The sequence below is a fragment of the Cynara cardunculus genome (assembly GCF_001531365.2).
Source record: "Cynara cardunculus var. scolymus isolate 2C chromosome LG 5, CcrdV1, whole genome shotgun sequence".
Classification (NCBI taxonomy): Eukaryota; Viridiplantae; Streptophyta; class Magnoliopsida; order Asterales; family Asteraceae; genus Cynara; species Cynara cardunculus.
In genome coordinates this window covers 17,692,178-17,702,402 of record NC_037532.1, presented here as the reverse complement: position 1 = coordinate 17,702,402, position 10,225 = coordinate 17,692,178, and the positions used below count along the sequence as shown (strand labels likewise).

Below are 10,225 nucleotides of genomic sequence, written 5' to 3'. Positions count from 1 at the left end.
TAAGTTAACAAAAATCACATCATAATTCAAAAAAGTTAAATAGTTAAATCTAATAATATCTTTTTGTTTAGCTGTTTTCTGTATTAGTTTATCTCTTTCTTTAGATAACATTATCGCTTACAAATGGCTTTACAAATTACAAACACACACACAAGACAATGGCTCTCTTGCCAAACCTCCCCGGTTTGTTTATGACAATTTTAGTCTCTGGAAGAACCAGATGTCCCTCTTTCTTGAAGGTGTGGATCCTGAAATTCCACATTACATAGAAGATGGACCATATATTCCATTTGCTATTGCTCCGGCTGTTCCAGCAACAGCTACGACTGCCGCGATTCCTGAACGGCAGATTCCAAAGCTCCCACATCAATGGAGCGATGAAGACAAGAAGAAAATAGCTATAGACACGCGTGCTCGGTCTATAATAGCTATGTCTCTTCCTGATGAGATTTATCACTCAGTGATGAAGCTCAAAACCTCTAAATCCACGTGGGACACACTTTGTGTCCAATATGAAGGAACCACTCAGGTTCAAGAGACCAGAAAGATCAATCTAGTAAGACAGTATGAAAGCTTTCTCTGTGAAAACTCTGAGACGCTGTCTGAAGTACATCAATGATTTAACTGCCTCCTTATTGATCTTAGGGCTGTCGGTAGGGAATATTCCAATTTTGAAACTTTAACCAAGTTTCTAGAATGCCTTCCTAAGTCTTGGGACACCTTTTCCATGTGTCTCAAGATGTCAAATGACATGTCTACTCTTTCTTTTTCTACTTTATACGGGATTCTACTTAACTACGAGCAATGTCGTCAACTGAAGAAGAATCTTGTAAAAGATTCCAGGGAAATGAAAAGCTCTCCTTTGGCTTTGATCTCTGAAGCTTCTTCAGTTGAAACTTCTTCGACCCCTTTTGTCTCTTCTCTTCCTCTTGTTGTTATCACGGAGATAGACTCTTCTATCTCTGAGGATATTCCCGAATCTGACTTAACAGATTTTGATAAGTCCCTGGCCCTCCTGACTAAGTCTTTCAGGAGGTTCGCCAGTAAGAGCAACTTTCGCAGATCTCCTCAGCTGTCCCTTACGGAAAAGCCAAAGTCTGAAAGAATAGACAAGGCTTCAGCTGTCTGCTACAACTGTCACCGGCCCAGACATTTTGTAGGTGAATACAGATCGAAGAAGACTGCGACGCCATCCTCCAAAGCTCCTTCTTCCTTCAGGACTAAAGATGAAAAGTACTTAAAACAGAAATTGAAGTACTGAAAGATGAAGAACCACCAACGTAAGGCTAAAGGCCTTGTCGCTGAAGAGCATGACTGGGCTAAGTCATCCGATGAATCATCTTCAGATGAAGAGGATACAACCTATATCTGCTTAATGGCCATAGATGCAGATGAAGGTTCTTCAGAAGCATCTACTTTCTCTGAGCCATCCACCTCTTCTATTTCTCAGGTATGTTTCCTGAATAAACCTTCTTCTTCTTCCAGTTTTTCTGCACTAGATACGTTGACGGTAGACCCTTACAATGCCCTCAATGGCAAATCGAAAGCAGAAATGCTTAACGTTGATCTTCAAGAGCAATTGAAGATTTGTCATTCTAAGATCAAAGAATTGACCTCTGTAGAGGAAAATCTTAAAGATCAGGTTATTGTGAACCAAACCATCACTGTTGAACGTGAGAAGGCTATAGCTGAGCGTGAGCGAGCAATCGCTGAACTCAAAGCTGAGAAAGCTACCATTGAAGGGTGGTGCAAAGCTTCCATCAAGGCCTTTGAGATCATTAACGCTCAGATCCCCGCCAAGGTAACGATTGGTCTTTGATTCTCCTATGATTAGGAAGAACGTGTTACAGACAGGTCCATGCTCAAATTTGGCACCTTCGTCTCTTCTATTCCTAACACTTGTTTCTCTCAGTCTTCTTCTTTTACTGAGAGTCATCTTAAAGAAACTCCTTCGAGTTCTGGTTGCAAAGACAAAGGTAAATCCGTTGTCATGGCATCCCTTCCCAAGAAGTCTAACAAGTCTAATAGATCAAGGTCTATTCCTTCAGCTTGTAAAGCTTCTTCCTCTTCAGGGACTAGGAAATCTGAACCCTTTCAGAAATCCAAGTCACAGCTCAAGGTGAAATTTTCACCAAAGGAATCCAATTCCTCAAAGGTTCCTCCTAGAACCAATGAGAAGGGAATCCTTGGAGCTGGTCCTGCTTCTAGTCTGATACTTCCTTGCACTAAAGCTACTCTAGGCTTTAGGAAGTGTAAACACTGTGGTGAAAAAACACATATTGCCAGCAAGTGTCCTTCTGCTGCCAAAGCTGGTTCACCAGCTAAGGGCAAGAAAGTAGCCAAGGCTGAAAAATCAACCAAGGTGAAATAATCCACAAAGGCTGCATAAGCAACCAAGGTGAGGAAAACCGCTGGAGCCTCTTCTTCAGGCTCAGCGAAGACAATTCCTGCTGAAAAGTCTTCAGTTTCAGACGTTGTTGTTCCTACCACTAAAGCCTCTTCATCAGGCTCGGTGAAGACTTCCACTAAAACTACTTTAGTAGTGTTAGAGGTTGTTCCTTTCTCCACTCAATCCTCCTTAGGTTTAGTGATGCCATATACTGATCCTGATTCTTCAGTTACAATGGATGAAGCCTCTAATAAAGATGGACCCCAATAGCTGGGTGCCAAAAGCATTCTTAATTTGTTTTCTTGTACAGGATGTCAAAGGTATATGGTATCTTGATAGACGATGTTCAAGACATATGACTTGAGATAAATCCCTTCTAACTCATTTCAAGGAAGAAAGAGGACCTTCTGTAACTTTTGGAGGTAACAGAAAAGGATATACCAAAGGTTTTGGTATATTAACCAATGGTTCAACAACTTTCAAACGCGTTGCATATGTTGAAGGACTGAAGCGCAATCTTCTTAGCATCAGTCAACTGTGTGATAAATATTATACAGTTAAGTTCTCAAAGAATTCATGTCATGTTCTTGACAAAGATGATAAGGTTGCCTTAACCGGTTCTCGTCTAGAGAATGTAAACATCATCAATATGAATTCTCCTCTCACTGAGAATAGCTGCTTCTTCTCTAAAGCCTCGTAAGATCTTAACTGGCTATGGCATAAATGGCTATCTCATCTAAACTTCAAGACACTCAGTGAGCTGTCAAGAAATGATCTTGTCACTGGTCTTCCTCAACATTCATTTGCAAAGGAATCTCTTTGCTAAGCATGTGACAAAGGAAAACACAAGAGCTAGCTTAAAGTCTAAGCAAATCTCTTCAGTGACTGCACCTCTTCAGCTATTGCATACGGATCTCTTTGGTCCAGTCAACATGCAATCCCTAGCTGGAAAGAAGTTTACACTCGTCATTGTTGATGAGTATGTCAGGTACACTTGGGTCTTCTTTCTCAGATCCAAAGATGAAGCACCTGAAGAAATTATTTCGTTCATCAAGAAGATAGAAGTACTAAACAATGTTAAAGTACGATCTATTAGAAGTGACCATGGTACTGAATTCAAAAATAGTACTATGGATAACTTCTTTGAGGACAAGGGAATATCTCACAACTTTTCTTCAGTGAGAACTCCTCAACAGAATGGGGTCGCTGAAAGACGAAATCAAACTATCATTGAGGCTGCTCGATCAATGCTCAACAAATCCCATCTCCCTACTCAATTCTGGGCTGAAGCTGTCAACACCGCTTGTTTCACTCAAAATCGATCGCAGATCGTGAAAAGATTCAAGAAGACGGCTTATGAACTATTGCATGGATGAAAGCCTTCTATAAGCTTTCTTCACATATTTGKTTGTACTTGTTACATTCTCAACAATCGCGACCAACTTGGAAAGTTCGATCCCAAAGCTGATAAAGGAATCTTTCTTGGATATTCTTCAGTATCCAAAGCCTTCAGAGTATTCAACAAATGAAGACAGACAATAGAGGAATCTATTCATGTCACCTTTGACGAATCTCAATCAGCTAATTCAAAACCCATCTTAAATGATGAGGATGAATGTGAAAACTGGATGTTCTCACTATGGACAACCTTAAGCTTCCTACAGTGCTCCTCTCAACACTGAATCTCCTGAAGCTGAAGATGATCCACTCATCATTCCAGTTACAACTAGTCACTCCAACGCATCTTCTTCAGAGATCGCTATTGTGACCATTAGCTGTGTTCCTCCTTTTACTTCAAATGCTTATCAATCAGTGAATGAAATGCCTTCAGTTTCTGAACCCGTTTCAGTCGCTGAATCCGAGGCTCCTTTGGCGATAGTCCCTATTGCTGAAGATTCTACTGCTGAAGCCTCATCTTCTGTTCCTGAACTAGCTTATTCAGATGAAATTACTTTACCGACTCAGCAATGGATTAAAGACCATCCAATTCATCAAATTCTTGGTGATCCAGATGTAGGTATCAAGATACGTCGTGGTCTGGGTAATATCTGTCTCTTTGTCAACTTTCTTTCTTTAGTTGAACCCAAGAAAATCAATGATGCTATCTCTGACCTTAGTTGGGTCCTTGCCATGCAAGAAGAACTCATTGAGTTTGATAGGAACAAAGTCTGGTACCTTGTCCCACGTCCATCTGACAAATCAGTGATAGACACCAAATTGGTCTATTGCAACAAGTTCGATGAAGATGGTGTGGTAACCCGTAATAAGGCTCGGCTTGTTGCTCATGATTATAGACAAGAAGAAGGAATCGACTATGACAAAACCTTCGCACCAGTGGCTAGACTCGAAACAATTCGACTCTCTCTAGCCTTTGCTGCCAATAGAGACTTCAAAGTCTTTCAGATGAATGTAAAGAGCGTTTTCCTTAATGGGAAACTTCAAGAGGAAGTTTATGTTGAACAACCTCCAGGTTTCCTTGACCGTAAGTATCCAAACCATGTCTATAGGTTGGATAAAACTCTTTATGGGTTAAAGCAAGCTCCTCGTGCCTGGTATGATACCCTTTCATCTTTTCTCATCTCYGAGAAATTCTCTTATGGAAAGATTGACCAGACCTTATTTCTTAGAAAAATTAAAGGTCACATCATTCTTGTCCAAATTTATGTCGATGATATTATCTTTGGTTCCACTAATCCCTCTTTATGTTTTCGTTTCGCTGAACGCATGAAGAAAGAATATCAGATCAACATGATGGGAGAACTAACATTCTTTTTAGGTCTTCAGATCAAACAATCAGATAAAGGTATCTTTATCAACCAAAGTAAGTATGTTTGAGACATGCTGAAGAAGTTTGATCTATCCAACAGTTCATTTATGAAGACTCCAATAGCTCCTCCACTCTCTCTCAACAAGGATCCAAATAAAAAGCCTGTAAATGTTACTATTTACAGAGGAATGATCGGCTCCCTACTGTATCTCACAGCTAGCCGACCCGATATCATGTACTCCACTTGCTTATGTGCAAGATATCAAGCTGAACCAAAGGAATCCCATCAGATTGCTGTCAAACGCATATTCAGATATCTTAAGGAAACTCCTAATATGGGTCTTTGGTACCCTAAAGTTTCAGGTTTTGACCTAATCGGTTATTCGGATAGTGATTTTGCAGGTTGCAAAATTGATAGGAAAAGTACCACTGGAGGCTGTTAGCTTCTAGGTGGAAAGTTGGTGAGCTGGACAAGTAAAAAGCAAAATTCAGTGTCCACATCAACAGCTGAAGCTGAATATGTAGCCGCTGTGCCCAAATCCTTTGGATGAAAAACCAGCTACTGGACTACGATCTTCAGTTTTCAAAGGTTCCTATCTATGGTGATAGCACTAGTGCTATTGCTATTACAAACAACCCTGTACTTCACTCCAAGACCAAACATATAGAGATCCGATATCATTATATCCGAGATCATGTTATAAATGGTGATATTGAACTTCACTTCGTTCCAACTGAGTATCAACTCGCTGACCTTTTCACCAAACCTCTTGATGAGACATGATTTAACATCTTGATCAACGAATTGGGAATGTTGAACACTGAAGATTAATCTTCAGCTATTAAGCATCACTCAGTAAGTGAAATGATTCAGTGCTCTATCTTTGACACTGAACTCTTGAGTAAATATATTTTTTCTCTCTCATGTATGATTACTCTTTTCTTTTCTTCAAACTTAAAACTTTCACTAAAGCTTTTCTTCTTCAGTGATTAAAGTTTTAAAAGTGGGTTTCAGTGATTCTCTTATCACTGACCATATCTAAGTATTTCTTTATACTTCTCTTAAAAAAATCAAAACGATCACTAACCCTTTCTCCTTCAGTGATTAAAACATTTTTTAAATGCCAGTTTCAGTGACTCTCTTATCACTGACACTGATGCCTTAAAACCATCACTGAATCTTTCTTTTCAGTGATAAAATGTTTTAAACGGTCTTATCAATGTTTAGTTAAACACTGTATGACTCTTCATTTTCTTAAAAACTAATTGTTTTTAAAAGAAAATAGTAAATGAACCGTCTTAATGATGACATTCTCTATTTACTATGCGCAACACTTTGAGACGCGCAAAAGGTTCTGTCATTACGCTACCTCATTTAATGCCATCCAATCATGGATGAGAACGTGGTCTCTTTCATCATGACCACTTTCCCGAACCGTCGTCTTTTTTTACCCTCTCATATTCCTTCTCTCTCCTCCTACCTATAAATATGAGACTTTTTCTCCACTTTTCTCTTTACGCTTTCAAATTTCTTAGACAAAACTCTGCTAAGATCTCTCCAAAGCAAGAACTCTCTCAAATCTCCAAACACTCTTCGACCTTTCTCCTTAATCTTCAAAGGTCAATATCTTCTTCTTTCTCTTTTGCTATAAGAAATATGTTTAATCTGTTTAAGAACTTTGTTCTCTTAATACATTAAACTCTAAAGATTATTTAATAATCTCTTTCGTGGTTATAATCTTATTTCTTTATACATATTCCTCTTGAAAAACCCTAAATCTTCTTTAAGGATTTTTCAAAAGAAGTTTTTATTATTTCAAAAACTTTTTCTATATTATCTTCCCAAATACTCTTGGTTTATACTAACAACCTGATTGTCCTATTTCTTCTTGTTACAAACAGATGGCCACCAAGAACGTCAACTTCTCAATCGATGAGGTATCCTTCAAAGCCAACAACCACATTGCCTTGTTGGATATTCCCTCATCCAAGGCGGACTACCAAGAAGCGGCTGACTTCCTCAAGCAGTCGTCATAGGGCTTCACACTCAATCATGAGCCCATCATGGTGAAAGATTTTCTTCAGTAGTTCTGGTTCACTGCTGAAGTTGTTGAGGTCGAGGTCAAGCCTGGACGCCAAACGGAGCAGATCAACTTCACCTTTAACCGCATGGAAGTGAAGTTTGGCATCACCATATTCAGGTCGGCTCTTCGCCTTCCCAAAGGCCCCTACGACAGCGAACCAACCACTGTCGAGAACATCAAATTTCTCGATGCCATTGGCAATCAGTGGCCAATGAAGAAGGACTTAAGTGCTCCCATGAAGTCCTTGTCCAAGATTGAGAAGAACAAGATGTTAACTGCCTGGAAATATCTGTTCTCTCATTTCATCCAGTGCATGGGTGGAAAAACTGAAGGTTAGGACCAGGCCTCTAGGATCGCCTTAACCATAGGCGTATTTGCAATTCAACATCGTAATATAAATTATGTTGCGGTCATTTTCGATGACCTGGTGCTCAAGCAGAACAAGCGCCAGAGAGAAAAGGTGGTGCCTTAAACCAGGTTCCTTTCAATGGTGTTTGCAAAGATCTTTAAAGATCATTACTCCACGAAAGGAATCCTCCAGGTTTCCAAGCTTGGATCCAGGATTCTAGATCATAAGCTGAGGGACAGTGATGTGGCACTAACTTCTATTGTGTCCATCACTACCTCTTCTCCTCAGGTGGCCACGACAAGGGTAAACCCCACCGCGTCCAGCCAAGCCACCAAAACCCCTTCAAAAATATATTCTCAACCAACTCTTGGTTCTCCTCAGAGAGTCAAGATGTCCAAAAAGGGGACAACCACGTCTTGGCTGAAGCCTCTCAAAAGGTTTAAGCTATTAAAACTAGCCTTACCGCTGAGGCGTCTTCAGCTATCCCTCCTAGCTCTTCAGTGATTTCTCCCATCACTGTCGTATCAGTGGTACCTAACCCAACCGCCTCAGTGACCCAAATCACTGAAGGTGTGAATATCAGCACCGCCGCTGAACACCCACGCCTTTTCTTGACCATTTTCTTTTATCCTCCTTCTTTGGTCTTTACACATGTCGATGATGTATCAGTGATCGTCCTCCCTGATACTGAGACATGCACCACTGGACCTGAGTTTGCTCCTCTCGACGCTCCTCAGCATACAGATATCCATCCTCTCGACGACATCTTTGCTCACACTAGTGACAATCCTTTTGTTGTCATTGATGGCCCCTCAGGTACTCCATCATCCTACCCGTTCTTTTCTACTAACCTTGAGCCTTTTGCTCGCACTTCCTCTCTTGCAGGTCCTTCTTCTTTGCATCAGCCTGATGCTCAAGGAGAAGAAGAGGATAGGGGCCAGAAAGAAAATGGAAGGGATGAAGAGATTGATGATGACTATGATATGTCATCTGATATTAAACTTCTCCTCCCTACTGTTGATACCGTCCTCTGCCGAGTAACAGAAGTCCACCAGGAGATGTCCCACCAAGCTTTCTCGCTATCTAGGCGGACGTTCAAGAACTTTAGAGTCATCTCTAGACTCTCCAATAAGTTGATTAAGCCAACACCGACGCCATTGTTGTTCTCTCTAGCAGGGTTGACGATGCTCAGGCTGTCGCCGATCAGCAGACTGGTCTTCTTCAATGGATTTCTCTTTCTTTCACTGCAGACTGTTCGTCAACTAGCTCCAGTGATTCCTCTTTCTTTCACTACCGATGATCGCGCCCAGCTCCATGATACGCATGAGGCAACGACAACTCTAGCCGGTGCTCTGTCAAGGCTAGAGAAGATAATGGTTCTCCAGCGTCAGCGCTTAGACGAACTCTCTGGCCAATTCTCTTAAGTCTTAGCCAGAGAGGGGGAGATGAGGTCCAATGCTGGTGTATCATCTGATGCTGTTCCTGATCCTTCTGAGGCTGTTGGTCCAGTATCAGCTACAGGTTAAGCTGAAGCTGAGGCTCCTAGAGCTGAAGCGGTTGCTGCTCTAGTAATCCCGACCACGAAGCTGCTCCAGCTGAGGTTGTCGATGCCATCCCTAGGGATGATGCCCCTTCCATCACTGCTGATAATGATGATAATGATGATGAAGACGAAGATGATGATGAGGATGATGAACCTACCATTCCAGACCCCGGAAGTGACCTAGATGGCGACAACGACGATGATGACGAAGATGACTTTACCAGCAAGTACCAAAAGCCATCAACTGCCACCAAGGGAGTTGCTCTCAGGGATTCTGCATCCCAGGGGGAGCAAAGGGAAGGCCAATCTACTCAAACAAGGAACCAGGACCCCAAGTATAAGGGCAAGGCGGTCGTTGAAGAAGGTAACTTGAAGGTATTGTTCAAAATCCCTCAACAACCTATTTTTGAAGACTATTGTTAGGTAGTAGTCACTTCCTTGTATCAACTTCAAATTCCATCAACAACCTGCGGTCGACTGGAGTGGGTCCCTGATCACCCTGTCTCATGTGCTCCTACCGACCAGCAGATGTCTCAGCTGAAGGAGTCACTTGACCAGACTGGAGTAAAAATTTCTCTTCATACCTCTAGTGGTGGTGAGTTTGACTTCCTTTTTGAAGCTGAAGGACTCAAGGCATTGAGGGCTGAAGAAGAGTTAGAGCTTCAGAAAAAGCAGACTGAAGATAGCTTGAAGCTGGCCAAGTCACTAGCTGTATAGGTCCTCCCCAAGAGAAAGTCCAAGAAAATGGTCAACACTGTCCAAGCCCAGGATAAACTTCTTTCTATTGCAGAAGCAGAGCATGAGAAGAACCTGAAGCTGGTGGAAAAGAACAAGCGGTGGAGCGAAGCAAAGCTGAAGAAGAGAATCATGTTAGTGAATGCCCAAAAACCAAACATATGATGATTGTAACTTTGAGTTTGTTTCATGAAATTGATAAATATAAAGGCATTGCCCATTTTATTATGTCTATATTATATTATGTGTTTTAATTATTCATAATAAATAACCTTAGAATAATGTATTCTAAATGTCCCTAGTTAAATATTATTTCGGGTTTAAGGTTGAAGTAATATGATAATGACTAGCATATGTA

At 41.1% G+C, this 10,225-nt stretch overlaps 1 pseudogene; it reads left to right on the top strand.

Moving 5' to 3' along the window:
* Positions 1-1,375: 1,375 nt before the first annotated feature.
* LOC112512869 overlaps positions 1,376-10,225 on the top strand; it is a 16,259-nt pseudogene continuing 7,409 nt past the window's right edge.